The sequence below is a fragment of the Ochotona princeps genome, chromosome 17 (assembly GCF_030435755.1).
Source record: "Ochotona princeps isolate mOchPri1 chromosome 17, mOchPri1.hap1, whole genome shotgun sequence".
NCBI classification, from domain to species: domain Eukaryota; kingdom Metazoa; phylum Chordata; class Mammalia; order Lagomorpha; family Ochotonidae; genus Ochotona; species Ochotona princeps.
This window is the reverse complement of record NC_080848.1, coordinates 7,831,574-7,851,551: the sequence shown is the minus strand read 5'-3', so window position 1 is coordinate 7,851,551 and position 19,978 is coordinate 7,831,574.

Here is a 19,978-nt window from a genome sequence, read left to right as displayed (position 1 = left end):
AGTGTTGGTACCACAAAATTAAAACCTGCATATGTTTGCTATATAACATTAAGCACTGTCACTCACTTTTGCCTAATGCATTTTTTAAATCTTAAAACTAATTTCGCAATGTAGGTATTATCCTGACTTTGCAGTAGGCTATGGTTTTCTAGATATAAAAACAAAAGCACAACCAACACAAGAAAAAAATAGATAGGTTTTACTTCGTTAAATTTTGTTTCAACATATGCCATCAGTGTCCTTTATGAAAAGAAACCCGCAGATCCCACAGATGGCAAGAAAAAAAAAAGACAAATAGCCTGATCTGCATTCAAGATAAGGATTTGAATAAACATTTTGCTAAAAATATACATACTGTAGACACATGAAAAGATCCTCAAGATCATTAGTTGTTAGAAAAAGGAGCTACTGTTTTACATCTACTGGGATAACTATCATTTTACACGATGAAAAAGGTGACAATGAGTTTTTGGAGGAATTGGATGTCTTATCTATCTGGTGGTGCTGAAAAATAGTATATTTGACAGCCTGGGAGTTTGCAAAAAATTAAACATATTTACCATATGATCTAGTAATTTTGTTCCTAAGTATATACCCTCTGACACATGCTTTAGTGAAGATGAATTTTGAAAACATGGTATCACTCTTCCTGTGAGCAGCCTTAGGTGATCCACCAAAATGGTTTGCTATTCACTTGGTAGTAAACCTCACAACGTTTTGTTTATGAAGAGGTTCAAATCTTTGCATTGACTTTAAGAACACCAGAGAAACTGCCCAGACCATTATGAGCATGAGTGTCTGAAGAGCCACCAAGTATCTAAAGATGTCACATTAAAGAAGTAATGTGTGCCACTCTATTATTGCAGTAAGGGAGTTGGTATGTGTGCCAGGCCAACCATTGGGGTTAGACATGGGGCCTGTGACCCAAAAGGAATGCTTAATTTCTGTTGTATATGCTTTAAAATGCAGAGTATAATGCTGGACATTGCAGTTTGGATATAGATTTCTCTGGTCATTGAACATAGTCAGGTGAACAAGGTTCCCAAGATGTGCCCCTGTAACTACAAAGCTGACGGTGGAATTAACCCATACGTGAGCTCCCCGTGCCACACTGAAATGATCCTCACTGAAAAACCAGAAAAAGAGATAGCACAGAAGAAAAAGATATTCTACAAGAAGAAACAGACACGTATGGCATGAAAATAAGTTCAGCATAAAATAAAAACAGTGAAAAGGAAACAAACAAATCACTACACGAAAGGGTAAGAACCAGACAAAAGATATGAGAGATTAAGAATGGGCAAATTGAGGGCCAGTGGTGTAGTGTAGCTCATTAAGCCTCTGCTGGCATCCTGTGTGAATGGTGATTTGAATTCTGGTTGCTCCACTTCCATTCTAGCTCCTTGGTCATTTGCCTGAGAACCAGTGGAAGATGATCCAACTTCTTGGGCCACTGCATCCATGTGGGAGACCTGAAAGAAGTTCTGGACTCCTGGATCTGAGCTAGCAAAGTCTCAGCCACTGCAACCATTTAGAGAGTAACTAGTACATGAAAGATTTCTCTCTTCCTGCCTCTCCTCTCTTTCTCTAACCCTGATTTTCAAAATAAATAAACACATCTTTAAAAAAATGTTGTTACAAAAGACTGGAAATATTTACTCTAGTAATGAGGGAACTGGGAAAAGCATGCCCATTACGGGCAATAATGCTTCATTTTAGATTGAAGGCATGTTCAGTAACAGGGATTTTCAATGCACATCTTTGTCAATACACTAAAACAGCGAGCTTTCTGATATTTTAACTGTATTTCAACTTAAGTTACTATTTTCAAGAAATTTTCCTCGCATTTAAGCCCTTCTGAATTATGTTGTCTACAAAACAACTCTCCCCAATTTAAACTCTGAGCCAATGGCACTGTCTTGCCTATATTTTAGATATTATATCCTGCTGTATGCCTACCACAAAAGTCTGTCACATCTACTACTTCTTACTGAAAAAAATTGTAGACTTCCGCTCAACAGAATGCAAAGGCCAAGAAAGAAATTCTTTGCCATTTCAATACTTTTGAGTTTTTTTTTATTAACCATTTGTTTTAAAGATGAGCAACCTAACAAATGTAATTAGAGGAGCTGTTGACATTTGTCACACATAATCTTCAAGGAAAATTTCAAGCTGTATTTCTATATGCCCTGAATTCTCGATTCTTATTTGAAAAAGTGGGAATCATTATTTCATGGACACAAGATCAGCTGTATGTACTATATATTTCTATATTTCAGATTTATTTATTTTTATTGGAAAGTCAGATATACATAGAGGAGGAGAGACAGAGAGGAAGATCTTCTGTCCAATGATTCACTCCCCAAGTGACTGCACGGTCAGTGCAGTGCCTATCTGAAGCCAGAAGTCAGTAACCTCCTTCAGGTCTCCCATGCGGGTGCAGGGTCCCAAAGCTTTGGCCTGTCCTCGACTGCTTCCCAGGCCACAAGCAGGGAGCTGAAAGGAAGTGGAGCTGCCAGAATTAGAACTGGCACCCATATGGGATCCCGGGTGTTCAGGGCAAGGACTTTAGCCGCTAAGCCATGCCGCCGGGCCCTGTGCTACATTTTAAGGCTTAAGGTAGATGATGACAAAAATTAATGATGTCCCCCATCAGAGGAAACTGCAGTATATGACAGCTTGTTTTTTGATTTGGCAATTTTCTGCTAAGCTCAAAGCAGCTGGAGAGAGTAACAAGTAACAAAATCAGACATTTAAGGAACCCACACATGGCAATATTTTTGTGTAAAATTAGTCAAAATCATTATACTTGTAGATGAAGAAATGTAGTCCAACAAGCTTGTGTCTTTTCATGAGCAATCATATTTGATCTACGTAACTGGAAGAACTAAGCAATGTACTAGATTAGTTGATTACTGGCATTGCAAGTCACAACAAAATGTAAGGATATCTACCACGTATTGGCTCTCAGAAGATTAGGATACTAATACATTGGTTTCCAATAGGCAGAATTCAATCCACATTGCAGTGTTTGTTCTTATCCAAAGAACTGAGGGGGAAATGAGCCATTACGATAATTTTCTACTAAATCCTCTTGATGGTGCTTTAAGATACAACTAAAATTTTTCGATAAAAGATGAGGGATATGTAAATCCGCTACATTTTAAGAAAGCTCAAGGTATTACACTTCAGTTGTAAAAGATCATTGAGAGAAATGATTGATTCTGTGGGAGGTACAAGATGAGACTAAAGTGCTTATACTGTAAATATACCATAACGGAAGGGTTTATTCTATGGCTAGTTGTAACTGGTGTCCATTTCAAACTGGATCCTGCAACCTTGTGATAAGATCATGTATATGAAGATAATTAAACACAGTAATACATGATGAACCATTTAGAACAAAGGAACTCATAAATGCACACCAAAATACATAAATGAGCAAGAGAGAAAGGACATCTCTTGCTAATATATCTCTCAGTAGACTACCAAGAGCTAACTGCAAAATTTGGCAAGTAAGCATTGGAGATACAAAATTGTAATTTTATGACCATTATTGTACAGATTGGATCAGATAAAAATAATAAATGGATTCTGAATCTCTTAAGTAATTTTTTATAATGTTTCCTGCTACTTTTCTGCTGTGTAAAGCAGTTTAACAAATGCAGGAATTATGCTGCAGAGGAATAATGCTGAACTCGTATTCTGCACCCTTGTGATTCCAGATATCATCATGAAGAACAGTTACACATTGTGTGCTTGCAGTTTCGACCTCTCCAGACGTCACTCTATCACCTGTCATTCCAGCTGCCAATGTAATACTTCCATATGCTAAGGTGGAACTATTGGGCAAATTAAGCAAATTTCGAAAGAGGTGCTTTCCAGCCCAAAGGGGCTACATTTATCCAAAATGCCAGTGTCAAGAGACACAAAGAAAGGCTATAGAAATGTTTCAGATGAAAAGCGATCAAAAAGGAAAGACAGAGGCCAGTGTTGTGGCATAGCAGATAAAGTTGCCCCTTGAAACGCCGGCACACATATGGGTGGCTGCTCTCGTTCTGATCCAGTTCTCTGCTAAGGGCCTGGGAATATCAGCAGAAGATGGGCCAAGTGGTTGGGCCCCTAATACCTTGTGGAGACCTGAGAGAAGCTCCCTGCATCGGCTTGGCCCATCCCTAGCCAGTGTGCCCACGTGGGAGGTGAACCAGCAGATGGATGATCTCTGTATTCCTCTCTGTCTCTTTAACTCTGCCTTTAAATTAAATAACTTATTTTTTTTTAAAAGAAAGATATGTGTTAGTGAGGTTATGGGGAGAAGAGAATCCTGGTGGTACAGTGCTGATGGGGATGAAAATTAGTCCACTGATACTATTTTGTTTCTGGAAAACAAAATAGACATTTCTCAAATCATTACAACACAACTCTCATATGATACAGGAATCACACTTTGCGGTATTTATCCAAAGGAACTGAAAATGACAGGTTGAAGCAATATTTACACCTCTGTACTTATTACAGCATCATTCACAGTTGTCATGTATAGAGTTCACTTAAAAGTGTCCATGAGTAGATGCGTGTGTAAGAGAATGTGTCTTCTATACACAATTGAATGCTGTTCCACTTCAGAAGGGAAGGAGTCTGTCATTTGTAATAATATGGATGAACCTGGTGAACAGTAGAAACAAACTTGCCAGGAACAGAAAGACAAGTACCACATGATCTTCCTCCTGTATAGATCCTAAACAATGTTAAACTCATGGAAGAAATAGAGAGCAAGACAGAATTGGAGGGTTGCTGGCGAAGGACACTACACTTTTGTTTAGACAGGAGGAACAAATGCAAGAGATCTGTTGTCCCATGTGTTAACTATGGTCAACTACAATAAAAAGGCTGAGGAGATAGGACACCAAAAGCACTGGTAAGTGTTGTGGGCTAAGGAGTTGGTTAGCACTCGCTAAGCTGAGCACTACAGGGAATGGGCTTGGGGCTGAAAGCACCTGGTCTAATCGAACTCAGCTGTATCCAATATTCTGCTAATGAGGGTGTGGGGGAAGAGTAAACCAGAAGTGGGTGCAAGGTTAAGAGAGAAGGCAATAAAAGCAGGCCCCGGAGAGAGGCCTGGGAGAGAGACTTCCACCATCTCTGGTCTCCGTGTTGGTGCCTCATCCCTAGATCCTTCGCCATGTCCTCATTACTGGCCTAGCCGGCTGAAACAGGTAAGGCCTTAGACTGGATCCTACACTGTAATTACAGGAAGCAATGTGAAGCCTGATGCCGTTGGGTCAACTGACAAAACTGTCATGCAGTTAGGTTAGAGAAGAACATTTACTGATACTAAGTTTGCTAAGTTGACAACTGTTTTTTGGTGCAAAACAATATTCTGTTGTTTGGAAATACCATTGAATGGCTCAGCAAAGAGTTTACATGGAGATGGATGTCTAGAAACAAGTAGCATTACTAACAGGGTGAATCTTAGTCAATGGTGTATGCACATTAGTATCTTTTATTTTCACAATTTCTTTCTAAATTTGATGTTATTCTCAAGTAAAAGTTGAAAATTTAATATTGACCTGGAGGGGGGCGGTGTATGTTTCCATTGGTGAGGAATTGCTTGTTTATGAAAAACGTGGAAAGCCCACCAATACTTATCAGATGTCAAGACTTAACAAATTGCAATTCAGATGGAGTTTGGGAGCATAAGTTGAGAAGGAAAGTAAAAGGCCAACTTTATTTGTGTTTAGGAGTCACACGGTTGTAAGAAAAAGAAAAGCTTATTTTAACCAAAAGGAAAATTTATTGTAAAGAATGAAGGGAATTTCATGAAATCCAACTGTGGGAAGTATTGCTGGCCCCAAGGGAACTGTAAACACACAAGTCACTTCTTTATCACTCTCTTTCTGCCTTTATTTCTTCCCTTCTTCCCTTGTCTCTTTTGTCAGCTCTAATTAGCACTACCAGGTCACCAGCTGGACTCATGGAGCAATTCCTTCAGCCAACATTAAGAGGTTGCTTCCAAGTAAGAGGACCTGGGTTGTTCAACTACTTCAAAAATTTGATTTTGTGCTACAGTTAAATAAAAGTAACAGGCAATTATTCTTCTAATAACTTAATTTGAATTTATCTGAAATTAAACATTTAAATGCAGTATAGCAGCTTCACTTAAGCACAATACAAGATAACTGATTTTGCTTAGATCACATTGGCAGAATACAGAGAATAGATTTTATAGAAATTGATCCGGGAAATATACTGACTTGTTTGAGAATAACAGTGCGAATAGAAGTAGAGAGAGAAAAAATAGATGGGAAAGATTTTTAAGGGTACAGGTGATAAGCCTTGGTGAAGACTAAAACCTTTAAGGTTGACTCCAGGTTTCAAGTGGGACCACATGATGGAGTTACAGAGATTGAAAATAACAAGAGAAAAGTAATTTGGGAGAGCAAACTCATGAATTAAAACATATCACCCTCCATCTTTTCGTTAGTTTGAGAAACCAGTAAGACATAAAAGGAGCCCCTGGGTCGCTAGCTGTGTAGGCTGATTGCAAAGTTTGTGGGATAGACTCCTCAGACTGAAAATCTCTGACTTTCCTTCTGCTGTCAGCAGTGGAAACCTCTTGAAGCTCTTGCTTTTGAAGGGCCCGTGTGTGATTCTTATAGGCCCATCTGGGTCATCTCCTTCTTGCCATATCCTCTCTCATCATGGTCACTTGTGCCACTTGCACTCCAAGGCAGGGGTTAGATAATGCAACGGGGAGGGTGATTCACTGAGAGTTGGTCTTAGAATTCTGCCTACCACCCAGGCAGAGAGCCCTGTGGCTTCTTCCATCCGAGCTCTCTATTTCCCTTTTAGACATTTTCATTGTCTGAAGGAGAAAGAGCCATATGGGTGAACAGTTCACTGGCTTGCCTATAATACAATCAGGATTCTTATAAAAACAAGCCTGATCTCTTTCCTTCTAATCCTTGCTTTCAAAACTGAAAAATCTTTCTTGATTATGCAGCAAAGGAGGTGCATTTCCTTATCTCAAGACACTATGGCCCGGAGACTCAGCTGCCTTTCTGAGAACAAGGACTACATGACAGGCCACCCAGAAAGGAGCTATGTGGATAGGAATCTGGAAACAACAGCAGCAGCAACAAAACCCCAGTGCAACGCCATGGTCGTGGCGTCGAATTCTAACCCAGCTGCTTTGTTGCCTCTCCCAGAGAGATCAACAAAGCCCGCTGTCCAGAGAGCGAGGGACTCGGAGTCCAGGATGCTGGTGATTAAGAAGGAAATAATGTTCTGGGGCTGAGCAACACGAAACACTTACTGCCCAACCTCCCAGTGAGATTCCAGCTTGCTGCTTTTTGGGTTGTATCAAGATGTCCTTTCTTTAAGAGAAAGTAGAGGGAGAGACATGAACAACGCAATTAAGAGGGCTGCCAACTTCTGAGAGTCTGGGGCCGGGATTCTGGGCTTTCAGTGTGGCGGAGCTTTCCGAAGGCCAGGGCAGTGAAATGAATGGAAAGCCTCTGACGAGCATGCTAGGAGCTGCGAAATTGCAAACAGATTTGGCATGCTTATCGGGAGCCCAACGGAATCTGAACATCGCTTGCTGTTAGAAGTCATGGGACAGCAGGCGCTTATTTCATCGGAATGGGTTTGGCATTAAACGAATCCCCATCTGCCTTCTTTTGGCTGCGTCAGACCCCTGGGGATGACTTTGTGTTGTGTCTGTGTCGTGAGCCTCTTTTGTAGTAGGCAGGAATCATGCAGCCGAATCAGTGGCTGTCTCGGAGAATAAGGCAGAAGTCTTAAAACGAAAGGGCTTCAGCACAGACAGGCCTGGTTCAAATACTTGCGCCATTTCCTATCTGGATGATCATCAGTTAACTTGTTTTTTTCTGTGTGATCCTTAAGTAGCTTCCCTGGTTCTCAGTCTCTGATCTGCAAACTGGCAAGAAGGAATGTGTATTGTCGGTTAAAAGGAGCTGACACAGAAGAACTGTTCAAGGAAGACTGGGACCCTCAGTGTGGGTAGTGTCTCAGTCTATAGTCAAAGAACTCTCGGCAGCCTACTCAGCAACTCCTCCTTCCACTTTTCTTCATGACAGTGGAGGAAGCAGTCTTCCTCTATATGGTAAAATCAGAAAACTGTTGTTTTTCTAGCAGAGGAGCATGACCAGGCACTGGTCTGGATCTGTTAGTCACCTTGTAGCTGTGAGGGACAACTTTGGTGGTCTTCTGTAGAGCGTTAAATGAGAAAGAGGAAACTCAACCATCTGTGATGCTGTATCCCTGCTGGGTCTGTTCAGAAGCCTGTGTTCTGTATGAATTAGGACCAATTCAGATAACTGAGGCAATCAGAAATCCCTTAGCTTTATTTGTCTATAAAAGGAAATATTTATTTATTTATTTATCTGCTCCCATTGTGTGTACTGTCTAGCTCGTATAGAAGATTTGCTACATGTCTTCCATTCTGGGAACCAGGTGAATCAGAGAATTACCTACACATTGAACATTGTAGAGAATGTTGATATACTGTAGATTATCTTGTAAATCTGGTTAATTAATTGTCTGATACATTGGGGTCCAAAATGCCACTCTTCCCTCTTCTGACATGGTTGCTACTGTTGCAGTTGCCATGTAAGAAGCACTCCCACATCTCCAGGGCTTCTAATATCAAGTGTAGTTTTCTTAGAGGTCTGTGACTCAGCAGTGGTTTTACAAGGCTGTAGCAATGGCTGTGCTTGATCTTACACATGCATTGAGTTCAACTCTGTATCAGATAACACTTTCTTTTGGGAACACATCACCCTATGTATGATGCTGTCATGACTAAAGGAAGATTTACAGGCAGACCAACTCATGCTGACACAGTAACACCATTTCGTTAATTAAGTCACATGGCTGAGCCCAGAGTGAAAATGATGTGCGTCTCTTTATTGTCCTCTGTAGCACAAGGTATAATTGGTGAAAAGGAATATGGACATAGATTTTTCAGGAAAGAAGGGGGTCGTGTTGGACAACAGGATTCCAGTCTACATTCTAACGAACTTTAATGTTTTAAATTGGACATTGGAGAAATTATGTTGTGGACTTTTCTTTTTCTGCCTCTTCTCCCACATTTCTTGATTCTGACAAAACTGGTCTATTTTATTAATCCCTGCTCATCCATGTGTGGGCTTACATTTCATTTCTTCTGTCCGTCACGTCCTCTTATTGAGAGAAGTCATATGCCTCTTCCACATCCCGGTCGAAAGCCTCAGATGCCCTTCCCCGCTTTCTGCGTCCTTGAGTTTGTGCACCATAGCATTTGTAAGAACTGCCTATTTGGGGCTTAGCAATTGCAATCATGAATAGATGGTTCTTTTTATCCCATCTCGTAACCATCACTTTGAAGCATACAGACGAACTTGAGCACTTGGAATTGAAATTCTTGGCTTTACTATAGGAGGATACCCACAGGCATGCAAGCCAGTAATCATTTTGACTTCCTTGAGATATAAACTCTTACTGGTAACAGGACCCCTTTTTTCATTAGCCATGGGTATTTGGAGGTCCTGAATAATTGAAATAAAGCAAAGTGCCACCCTTCTCTTACAACCCTTAAAGATTTATTTGACTAAAAGATTTCTTGTTGAATGTGTCCTTCTGTAAGTGTGAGATAAATGAATGAGGTTGACATAAGAAACAGAAAAGTCTATACTATTATGTACTTACATTCAGTTACCTGGCAACACAGGAAAAAAGGAAGGGGCAGGGTTTGGAAAATCTTAGTTCATCTCTGCTACCTGCTTGCTTAGCATAGAAATTTTTGCTTTGAAGAGGGTGTTTCCTTACGCTACTGTGAACATTCTAGAAACATTCCACTTGGTTTTGGGAAATCTCTCTTGTGTCTAATATCAACCGATCAGTATTCAGTTACTAAAAATGACCTAGATTGCAAATAGCTGCAACTGGCAAAGGAAACAGCATATGACAAAGGGAATTGAAGTCATCCCAGGGCAGCTGTCTTTGATAAGTAAGAGAACGCTGTTAAAAGCTGCAATGTTGCCTAACCCTGATGCAGTTTGTGCTAGCCAGGGTTCTCCAGACAAGCCGTTAGGATACATGTGACACATGCATATGTACATACGCACAGAGTAGTATGCCTATCTATCCCTGTGTCTATAACTATGTAAGATTTATCTTAAGAAATGGGCTCACTTGACTGCGAGGGTTGGGATGTATGAAATCTTCATTTCAGGGAAGGCTGACAGATTGGAAGTTCCCCCAGGACTTGGTGCTGTAGCCTTAAGTCTGATGGTCCCTGGAGATAGGGGGGGCAGACTTCTTTCCTCTTATGGAGACTGCAGTCTTTTAAGGCTGTCAAATAATTGGATGAGGCCTGTTCACAGTATAAAGAGTACAATGTTTACTAAGTGCCTTCATAGACACATCTAGACTGAGGTGTGACCAGGAACGAGATGCTATAGCCTGGCCACAGGAACACAGAAGGCTAGCTCTTAAACAGCTTAACCCTAGATACCAGACAATGAGTCAGGAAGCCAAGAATTAGACACCTAGAATTGGCTGAAGCTGCTTCCTAGGCAGGACACAATGTATCTGTTGGGTCTCTGCTAAGCTTGCTCTCCTGAGCTCCAGCTCCAAGTGCCTGGCTTGCAAACGTCTGTGAGATGCAGAGTTTGCCATTCTGACAGCTACTTGCAATTCCCTTTGTCTTCCATGGTTACTTTCACTGAGACTTTACTTAAAGTATATTTGCCAGTTCCATCTGCTGCTACTTTTATTTTTTCCTTTTTTAGCCATTCCGATTTTCAGGTCATTTCTGATAGTCACATTCATCTGTTTAAATGTTATCTACATTTTCAACAGGCAGGGAAATAGCCTCTACCTTTTATAAAGTCTGTGAAATGAAGGGGTCTATATTGAAGTGAATTGAATTATTTATGTCTGCTGAAGAGATGTTTTGGCTTATAAAACTGGTATTCCAAAAATGTCTCTGTTTTAAAAAAAAAGTTGAGAAGGGACCCTTCAGCTGGTTAAGATTTGGTAATAGACGATTTCAAAAACTAATCAAATTAAACAGTTTTAGAAAAGTGAGATCTGTTTATTAGATTAAATTGATAGACAGGATTTTTTTATTTAAAAAACATTTATTTAAATAGACGAGAGAGAGAGAGAGAGAGAGAGAGAGAGAGAGAGTGTTTTACCTCATTCTCATCTGCTGGTTCACTCTCCAAATGCCTCCATAAAGCAGGGACAATCAGACCAAAGTCAGTCAGGAGCCAGGAAGTATGACTCTTTAACATGGGTGTCAGGGGTTCAGACACTTTGGCCATTATTTGGTGCTTTCAAGTTGCATCAGCAAGAAACTGGATCAAACATGGGTAATGTGAACTCTAGCGTTCAGATATGTCTTATTGTGAGTAGGTTCAGCCTACTGTGCCACAGGCCAACTCCCTCTGCTATTTCTGTGCCATTTTGTGGTGATAAGTATCTGTCAAACCTGGGAGACCTGCTTGCTAGGGTGCAATGTTCCTAAAGCATTTGCAGTCATACTTTCTGATACTTTTCCATCTAGCCAGCAGTGCCAAGGTCAATTACCCAGAACACTGTTCAGTGGACCTAGAAGAGAGGACATCCTGTCAGTTTGGGCTAATATTTCTTATCTCTGTTGAATCATACATCCTCCCATCTTGGTGTATACCAGATGGAAATCCTCTAGAAAAATCTCATCAAAGATAGTAGGCTCTGGATAAACCAGGACCAAAGAAACATCTGCTGGCAAAAGACAGCCAAAAAAAAAAAAAAAAAAAAAGCTGCCATTCTGGAAGGGATAAAGAGAAAGTTGAAGGAGAAATGATTTGAAATGTGTGTATTTTGTGCCACATTATGTTTGCTCTGGTGCAAAATGGCTGGTTTACTTCCTGAGTGTTTTCCAGGGTTCTTGGTAAGACTGAGAGGCAATGTTGAGTCCTGGAAACTCCATCCAAGACCCCAAGGTGTAGAAAAGGAATCCACTGACTCGAAATAGCATCAGTAGCATCAGCACTGCAACCCAGGGTCTGCACTAACAGGAGGCGTAAGTCAGGACCAGAGGTAGGTGTCTACCAAGGCACCCCAATGGAGGAGGCAGAGATCTTAACTGCCAGTTCAAGTGCTTGCCTTAGAAGCCTACTTTCATAGTGAGTCATGGAAATCGTTTCTTGTGGAGTATCAGATGGGGGAAGAAGTGTGATCCAGAAAGGTTAAGTGACTTCCTAAATCTGCAACTGGTGGCATAATAAGAAAGGAAGCCAGTTTTGATTTGCAACCCATTATATATCTGTATTATTTTTGATACAAAACAGCACCTCTTTATGCTAAGAAGTTCAAAAGTAAACTCCTATCTTCATCTCTCAGACTCGTAGTTTCACTGGCAAGATAGAATCAAAAATTATATTTATTATCCTTTCATACATTTTATATAAATATATAAAAATACATATTCATATGTAAATCATGCATTACATGGTAAGATTACAGTGTATACAGTCACATGTAATTACATATAATTTCTTTCTCCACTCACAATCTTTTCAAATCAACACTTCTAGGTTTACTTCATTTCCTAGCATCAGTTAGAGGATATTCACTTATCCAATGTTTTTATGCCTTTAAATTTTTTTATTTAGGAAATGATGAAGATCTGCTCTGGTGAAACATTAAGTGTACAATATCATATTGGTAGGTGCTAAGTTTCAGTGTATAGTACCATATTGCTAGGTACTATGTTCTACAGCAGATCTGAAGAAGTCAGTCACTCATATAAAAAACAGAGTATCTTCTGTTTCAGCCTTTTAATGTCACAACCATGACTGACTGCCAGGTAATGGTGACCATGAAGGTCTAATATGGGTTGTCTGTGTTGAGCTAATCACCCTACTACTGTTAAAGAAAAAAGAATTGGATAACATGGGCCTAATCACGGATTGTTAAAAAATCATAGAATGAATAGCTCTGAAGGAAGTCGAGGTGGGAGGAGAGTTTATTGAGCATTGACATGTCATGTGCTGAACCAAGTGTTTATGATGTATAGACTTTGTGTATCAGTCTTAGGAAGGCTCATTTTATATGAGATAGGATTGAAGCTCAAGAAGATTCTTTTCTCCTAAGGGCATATGATAGAACTTGGATTTGAACCTGCGTCTGGTTGTACCTGCTGTCCACTAGAGAGAATGCCAAGGCCCATATTAGAGGAACTGGTGATTGGAGTGTGCTAATGGATGGGAAAAATAGGACATGATATTTGCCAGGGAAACTCACTCATGGAAATGACCTCATGCTCATGGCCGCATGTGTTCAATTAAAGAAAAATGGACATGATACATTTACCAATTTTATGAAAGCATAATTGGGGGGGGCAGGCAAAACAGAAAGTTGACTTGTTAATAACCTATTGACTCATGATGTTTTTGGAAATAAATTTATCTTAAAAATAGATTAGCAAGAAATAAAGACTAAAAGCTCTTTTGGATTCAATTCCACTTTAGCTTGATCAAGATACAGTGATGTAATTACAATAAAATTTTGTGACAAAATGATCATTATTATCAAATTCATGCAAATGAAGAAAGACAGATATGGATATAGGTATAGGAGTTGTAAGCTTTAAAATTTTTTAAGTGTTTAAACACCTTGAAATTCTTTGCAAAGTCATGCTTTATCTACCTAAGATATTGGTGTTCAGATTGCAAGACTTCTAGTGTCAGACATAAGTCCCAATGGCAATGTGTGTTCTAGTACCAAAATATGTAGCTGATCACTTATGAAGTTTTTGGAATAAATGGGGCCTAGACCTACCTAATCATTCTTAGCTACAGCACGTTCTGTTGTACCCAGCCTACATTTCTGCATCACAGTTGATTCCCATTGGATATCCTTTTATGTTGCCCTGGGCACTCTTGAAGTGTTGAGAATTTTCTCCCAACTTCAGCAACTTTCAACCAACTGGAGTGGATTAGTGTGTAATTAACCAGCTGTGGTGGGAAATTGTCTGATGTACAATTCTACAGAGGCTCCTAGAGTCCTCTAGCAGGATAATGCTCCATTTAATTTCAATGGTAAGTGGCTTAATAATGCACCTTCATTTATTTTTCTGCTGTGGCACATTTTCCCATTTTCTTGGTGTTTCGTAGCAACTTTTCCCAAACTTGCACTTGAATCCTTCTCTCATGATTTGCTTCTGGGGTATCTGACCTAGGATGAAGCATAGACTGTGCAGGGAGCACATAGCAAGAGGTGGTATGGGGTTGGTGGGGTGAGGAAGTTTCCGAGTTTTCCTTTCATCATTGTCTTTCCCCAAGGTCTTTTTTGGTGGTTCCTAAGATTTTGTTTTTCTTGGCTGGGGAAAATGAGAAGTACATTAACAGTGCTTCACTTTCATCTACTAGTGAGAAATTAAATAACAGTTGCAACAGTCAGTGATGTTGTGAGGCCATTTATTCTTACTTCTAAGGATAATTTTTTCTTGGTTGACCAGCTTTTGTTTCTGTACATACTGTTCACACATAATATCTCTTGATTGGATTAGTTAGTAGCTCAATATCAAAGACTTCTTAAAAGAAGACGCTCTTGGGTCAAGCATGGTGGTATAAACAGTTAAGCCTCTGTTTGTGGCACTGTCATCCCATTATGGGTACTGGTTCAAGTCTTGGCTGCTCCACTTCAGATCCAGCTTCCTGCTAATGCGCCTAGGGAAACAGTAGAGGACAGCCCAATTCCTTGGGCCCTTGCACCCATGTGGTAGAACCGAAACAAAATCCTCGTTTTGCACAAGCCAAACTCGCTGTTGTGGCTATTTGGGGAATAAACCAGAAGATGGAAAAATCTATCTTTCTGTCTTCTCTCTCTCTCTTTGTAACTCTATCTTTCTAGTAAACCATAAGTACCATTTTTTTCATTTTATTATTATTATTATCATTTTATGATACAGTTCCATAGAAGCCTGGTATTTCCCTTATCCCCACCCCAATTCCCTCCCCCCCAACCTAGTTCCTCTTTATCATTACTAAAGTATAGTTTTCCATACACAGTCATATGTCCATCATTGCAGGCTTGGACAATGGCAGAGAATCCAGCATCCTATTGTCAAGATAGAGTGAACAGTTTCATTGTAAGTCCATCTTTGTCTGGAAGTAGAAATGCATACTACATTGTATCCTCACATCTGGATGTTAGTCTCCATTTCACAGCTACTGTACATCCCCTCAAATGAAAAGTCATAATACAAAATCAACGATAGAAAGAAAGATAGAAATTTACAATGCCATGAAGTTAAATAATATGTTACTAGATATGACAGTCTCCATTACACAGCTGCTATACATCCACTTCAATGAAAAGCCACAAAGCAAAATCAACATCAGGGAGAAAAAAGAAATTAACAACACCATGAAGTTAAATAACATGCTACTAAATGAGACTAATGTGTAGCTGAAGAAATGAAAATCAAGAACCTTCTTGAAGAAAATGATGTTACTGTGTGATTTATGAGTCATTGAATGATTTAATCAGAAGAAAGTGTTTGAAGAGATGAAACTAACAGAAAACAACAAAACCCGTGCGATATAGTTTCCACTGGTTTTTGTTGGTGAAGTGTGTCTCTTCTAGACAATAAATAGATGGATTTTGTTTTTTAATCCACTCTACTAAACTATGACGTTTGACTGAGCTTAAGCCATTTACATTCAGAGTTTAATATGTGTGGATGGTACTTTGGTCCTGTCATTTTAGGACTGGGTTGTTCATTGGTGTAGTCTTCTGTGGTCATTTTACTGGGCTGATTTTCCCGTTTGCCTTTGGTTTTGGTAGGTGCTATTCCTCTTCTCTGTCAAGAGAACATCTTGATGTATCATTTGTAGGGCATGTTTGGAAGAGGCAAATTCTTTTAACTTTTCTTTACTGTGGAAGAATTTTATTTCATTTTCAAAGACAAAAGAAAGCTTTGCTGTATATGTTATCCTAGGCCGACAATTTTTTTCTTTTAAAATCTGGAATATGTCACTCCATTATCTTCTGGCCTGTAGAGTTTCCTGTGAGAGATCTCATGTGAGTTTAATTGGCATTCCTTTATATGTCAATTGATTTTTTTCATGTGCACATTTAAGTATCTTTTCCTTATGTTCAATTGAAGAGAGCTTGATGATCATGTGTCTTGGTGCAGATCACTTTTGATCAAACCTGTTGGGAGTTCTGTGCCCCTCCTGGATCTTGTTTCCCAATTCTTTCTCCAGATTAGGGAAATTTTCCTTTATTATTTCATTAAATATATTTGCAAACTCAGCTTCTCTTTCTGCACCTTCTGGGACTCCCATAACTCTTATATTAGGCCTCTTAATGGTGTCTTTGAATTCTTGAATACTTTTTTTGGCCTGATCCAGCTCTGTTTCCAGCTTTTTGTTTGCTTTCCCCTGATGACAGGAAATATCTTCCAATTCTGAGATTCTTTCTTCTGCTTGCTTCGTTCTATATTGGAGACTCTCCATTGTACTTTTAATTTGCTCTACTGTGTTCTTAATTTCTGATATATCAGCCTTGATTTGCTTTATTGCTTCCTTAAATTCTTTGAACTCTTGTACGTGCTTCTCATTGTTGATCAGAAGCTTTAAAATTAGTCTTATGGATTCTGTGTCCCCCATTTTCTCGATGTCTTCCTCAGTTAACACTGAGGTTGGCATAGGGTTTTGCTCCTTTGCAGAGGACTTTTCAGTAATATTCACTGTGTCTTTGTCTCTTCTTTTGCTCTTGGTCATTGTACTTCTGGTTAGCAGAATCTTCTCCTTGAGGCAGGTTTCTAAGCTGTGTCACCCACAGGTCTACAGTGTGATTTTACTTATTGCAGTTGGTACACAACTCTTTGCTTGCTGCCACTTGTGCCACAACCTCCAGCGAGTTCCAGGTCTGGGTTCTTATGTTAGATTTCCACCGTGGTCTCCACAGCCCCAACTCCTGGCTCACCACTCTCCACCTCTTGTGATACCATACTGAGGCTGCACAGTTGTCTCTGCAACCTTTCTCCCACTTCCAGGTTGGAGCAGGTCCCAGGATTAGAGAGACACCAGGTGTCCTATATAGGTAGGTTGTTCGTGGCACTGATCCTGTTGGACGTTATGTCTGGGTGCCACACGGACCTATTTTGACCCATAAGATGCCATGCCACAGTCGGTATTATTTTCCTGTGGGAGCAGTGCAATCCACGGAACTCAGTGAGTTCTCCTGAGTTCAGCACAGGCGCAGTTCACTGTTGTCCCCTGCAGTCCTAAAGCTTTGACCACAGTGTACAAAATGGCACCTGACGTACCACTACTAGAGTTCTTGATCTGCTGGCTATAGTTCTGAGGGCTTCCCAGACCTGTCTTGGGTGGAATCTGTAGAATGCCAGATTGATGTAGTTCACTGAGTCAGAAATGAGTTCACTCCCAGCTCAGTGTATGCTAAGTCCTTTTCTTTGCTTTTACCTCCTTACGCAAAATGATGCCCAATTCGGCTCTAGGGGACTGACTGGACTGTGAAATCCACCCTATTCTCGCACTGCTCATCTGTGATCTGCTACTCTGTCTCTAATCCTGGTCAAATTGAACGGACCAGCAGGACGGACAGTTCTTTGTCTGTCTTTACCTCCCAAGCTCCCAGTGAAAGTCCCTTCCCACCTGGTTGCTGGTGGAGTTCTGGCTGCTGGTGGAGTTCAGATTACTGTTTGCTGAATGCCACTGGAGTATCAGTCACTGCAACACCTCACTGTTGTGTCCGCTGCCTTCCTGTGTCTGTCAGTTTCCAGGTCCCCCCTCTGCTGTTGTTCTGTCCTTTCCCATTTCCTGGAATGTGTCCTCTCTGCTTCATCCTGATTAAATATTTCTCCATCTGTTTAAACATGTCCTTTCCCTATTACGCCATCTTGATTCTCCCCCCCCCCCCCTTTTAAGAATCATTTTATTTTTATTGGAAAGGCAGATATACAGAGAGGAGAGACAGAGAGGAAGATCTTCCGTCCGATGATTCACGCTGGAGCTGAGCCAATCCGAAGCCAGGAGCCTCTTCTGGGTCTTTCACGAGGGTGCAGGGTCCCAAGGCTTTGGGCCATTCTCGACTGCTTTCCCATGCCACAGGCAGGGAGCTGGGTGGGAAGTGAGGCCACTGGGATTAGAACCAGCTCCCAATTGGGATCCCAGGTGTACAAGACAAGGACCTTAAACACTACACCATCGCGCTGGTCCCCAGTATACCATCTTTTTTTTTAAATAAACGTTCTTTATTTCTAAATAAATAGATGTTTATTTATTTGAGTCATAAATAAATATGACCTCATGTATAAGATTGTCACTGGCTTCTGTCATTTTCTCCTGGGTCCCATTATGATATCCATCTGATAGATCAGAACAACAAGACTAAGAATAGTATCTTAACATTTTATCTATGAGCTATATGAAATCTGTTCTTGCTATATTAGTACAAGTAAAATAAGTCATACTTACACAAATACAGAGAATAACATCTGAAATATATGGAACACACAATAAATCTTAACATTTGTTTTCATTGCAGGAAAATTTCGATCCTATGTGTTGAATATTAATTTTAATCTATAAATGTGAGAAAGATCCAGGCTCACTTATTGGGCCTGGATTTAAAAGCAAATTGCAAGAAATACTAACATGCTAGTTAAAAAAATTCTGGTTTAAATTATGCCACCTTTTAAATTTAGGCAAAGGCATAATAGCACAAGTATAGGGTGTGGGAATACTGGCTAGACAGTAGTCAACCACAAATTTTATAGGAGCCAGTAATGTGATATGGTTACTCCAATGCAATGTCCACTTTCTAAGGAAGCTTCTATCCAGAAGAGGAGTGTATTCCTCCTTGCTCAAATCCAATGTGTTCATTAGAAGGATGAAACTGTAATGAGACAGATGATTTAAGTAGGAAGCTACCAGGGATGTTGAGAATGAGAGAACGTTCTGGCAGTCCTGCTCTGTGAGCAACACTTGAGGGCACTCGTGTTTATTTATCTGGGCCTGGGAAATATGGGTCTATCACAGTGAAGAGCTTAGGAATCAAACTGATATGAATTAAATTTCAACTCTTCTGCTTTGAAGATTTGTGGCCTTACACAAGATCTGCAGCAAAAGTATGTTTCTTTTACATGTCTTATAATGTCCCAGGAAAAATTCATATACAAAATAATTGGCAAATACCAGAGGTGTGGTAAAAGTTGCTTTTCATTCTTTAAAGTATTAGAACTAAGAAAACAGCTGCACATTATGCCCTTGAAGATGGATAGAACGATGTGTAATAGTTACAGAAGACATTTCAGTTCAGTTTTGGAGCTAACATACTAACAGTAAAGATGTATAACAAAATCCAAATGTCTAAAAAACCGACCATTTACTAGAACTCTTGACATTTTTAGTCATTCCTGTTCATGGCAGGCATTTTAAATGTGTAGTCAAATAATTCTAGAATTAACGAAGATTCTGGAAAATCTGGTCAGTTATCAGTTTTCTCCATGTCTGAATTTTGCAATCACCTGCTCAAGGATTCAAATCCAGTGTCTTGGAATTATATACCATTCTTCTTTCTCTTCTCTTTTCTTCATCCTGTTCCACATAGTCATGATAGCCAGCCTCGTCAATCCCAGGTTACAGATTTACTCCAAATCCAGTTACTTCTTTCCATTTATTGGGTATACAACCCAAACTGTCAAAATGTTCCTGATCTCACCATTCTTCCGTTGCCAGGGATTTTACTTTTTCATATATGAACAATACATTTAATTCTGCTGTTTAAAATAGGCCAATAGCATCTAATGGCACTGAGACTTATATGTACCTTTGAATAATCTCACCAGAAACACCATGTTGTTTCATTTTCTTCGGTCAAACTGACTGCTTCCACTGATCCTTGTCCGAATGTCATATGCAACAGGAGAACACCCTTGAATGCCCATCAA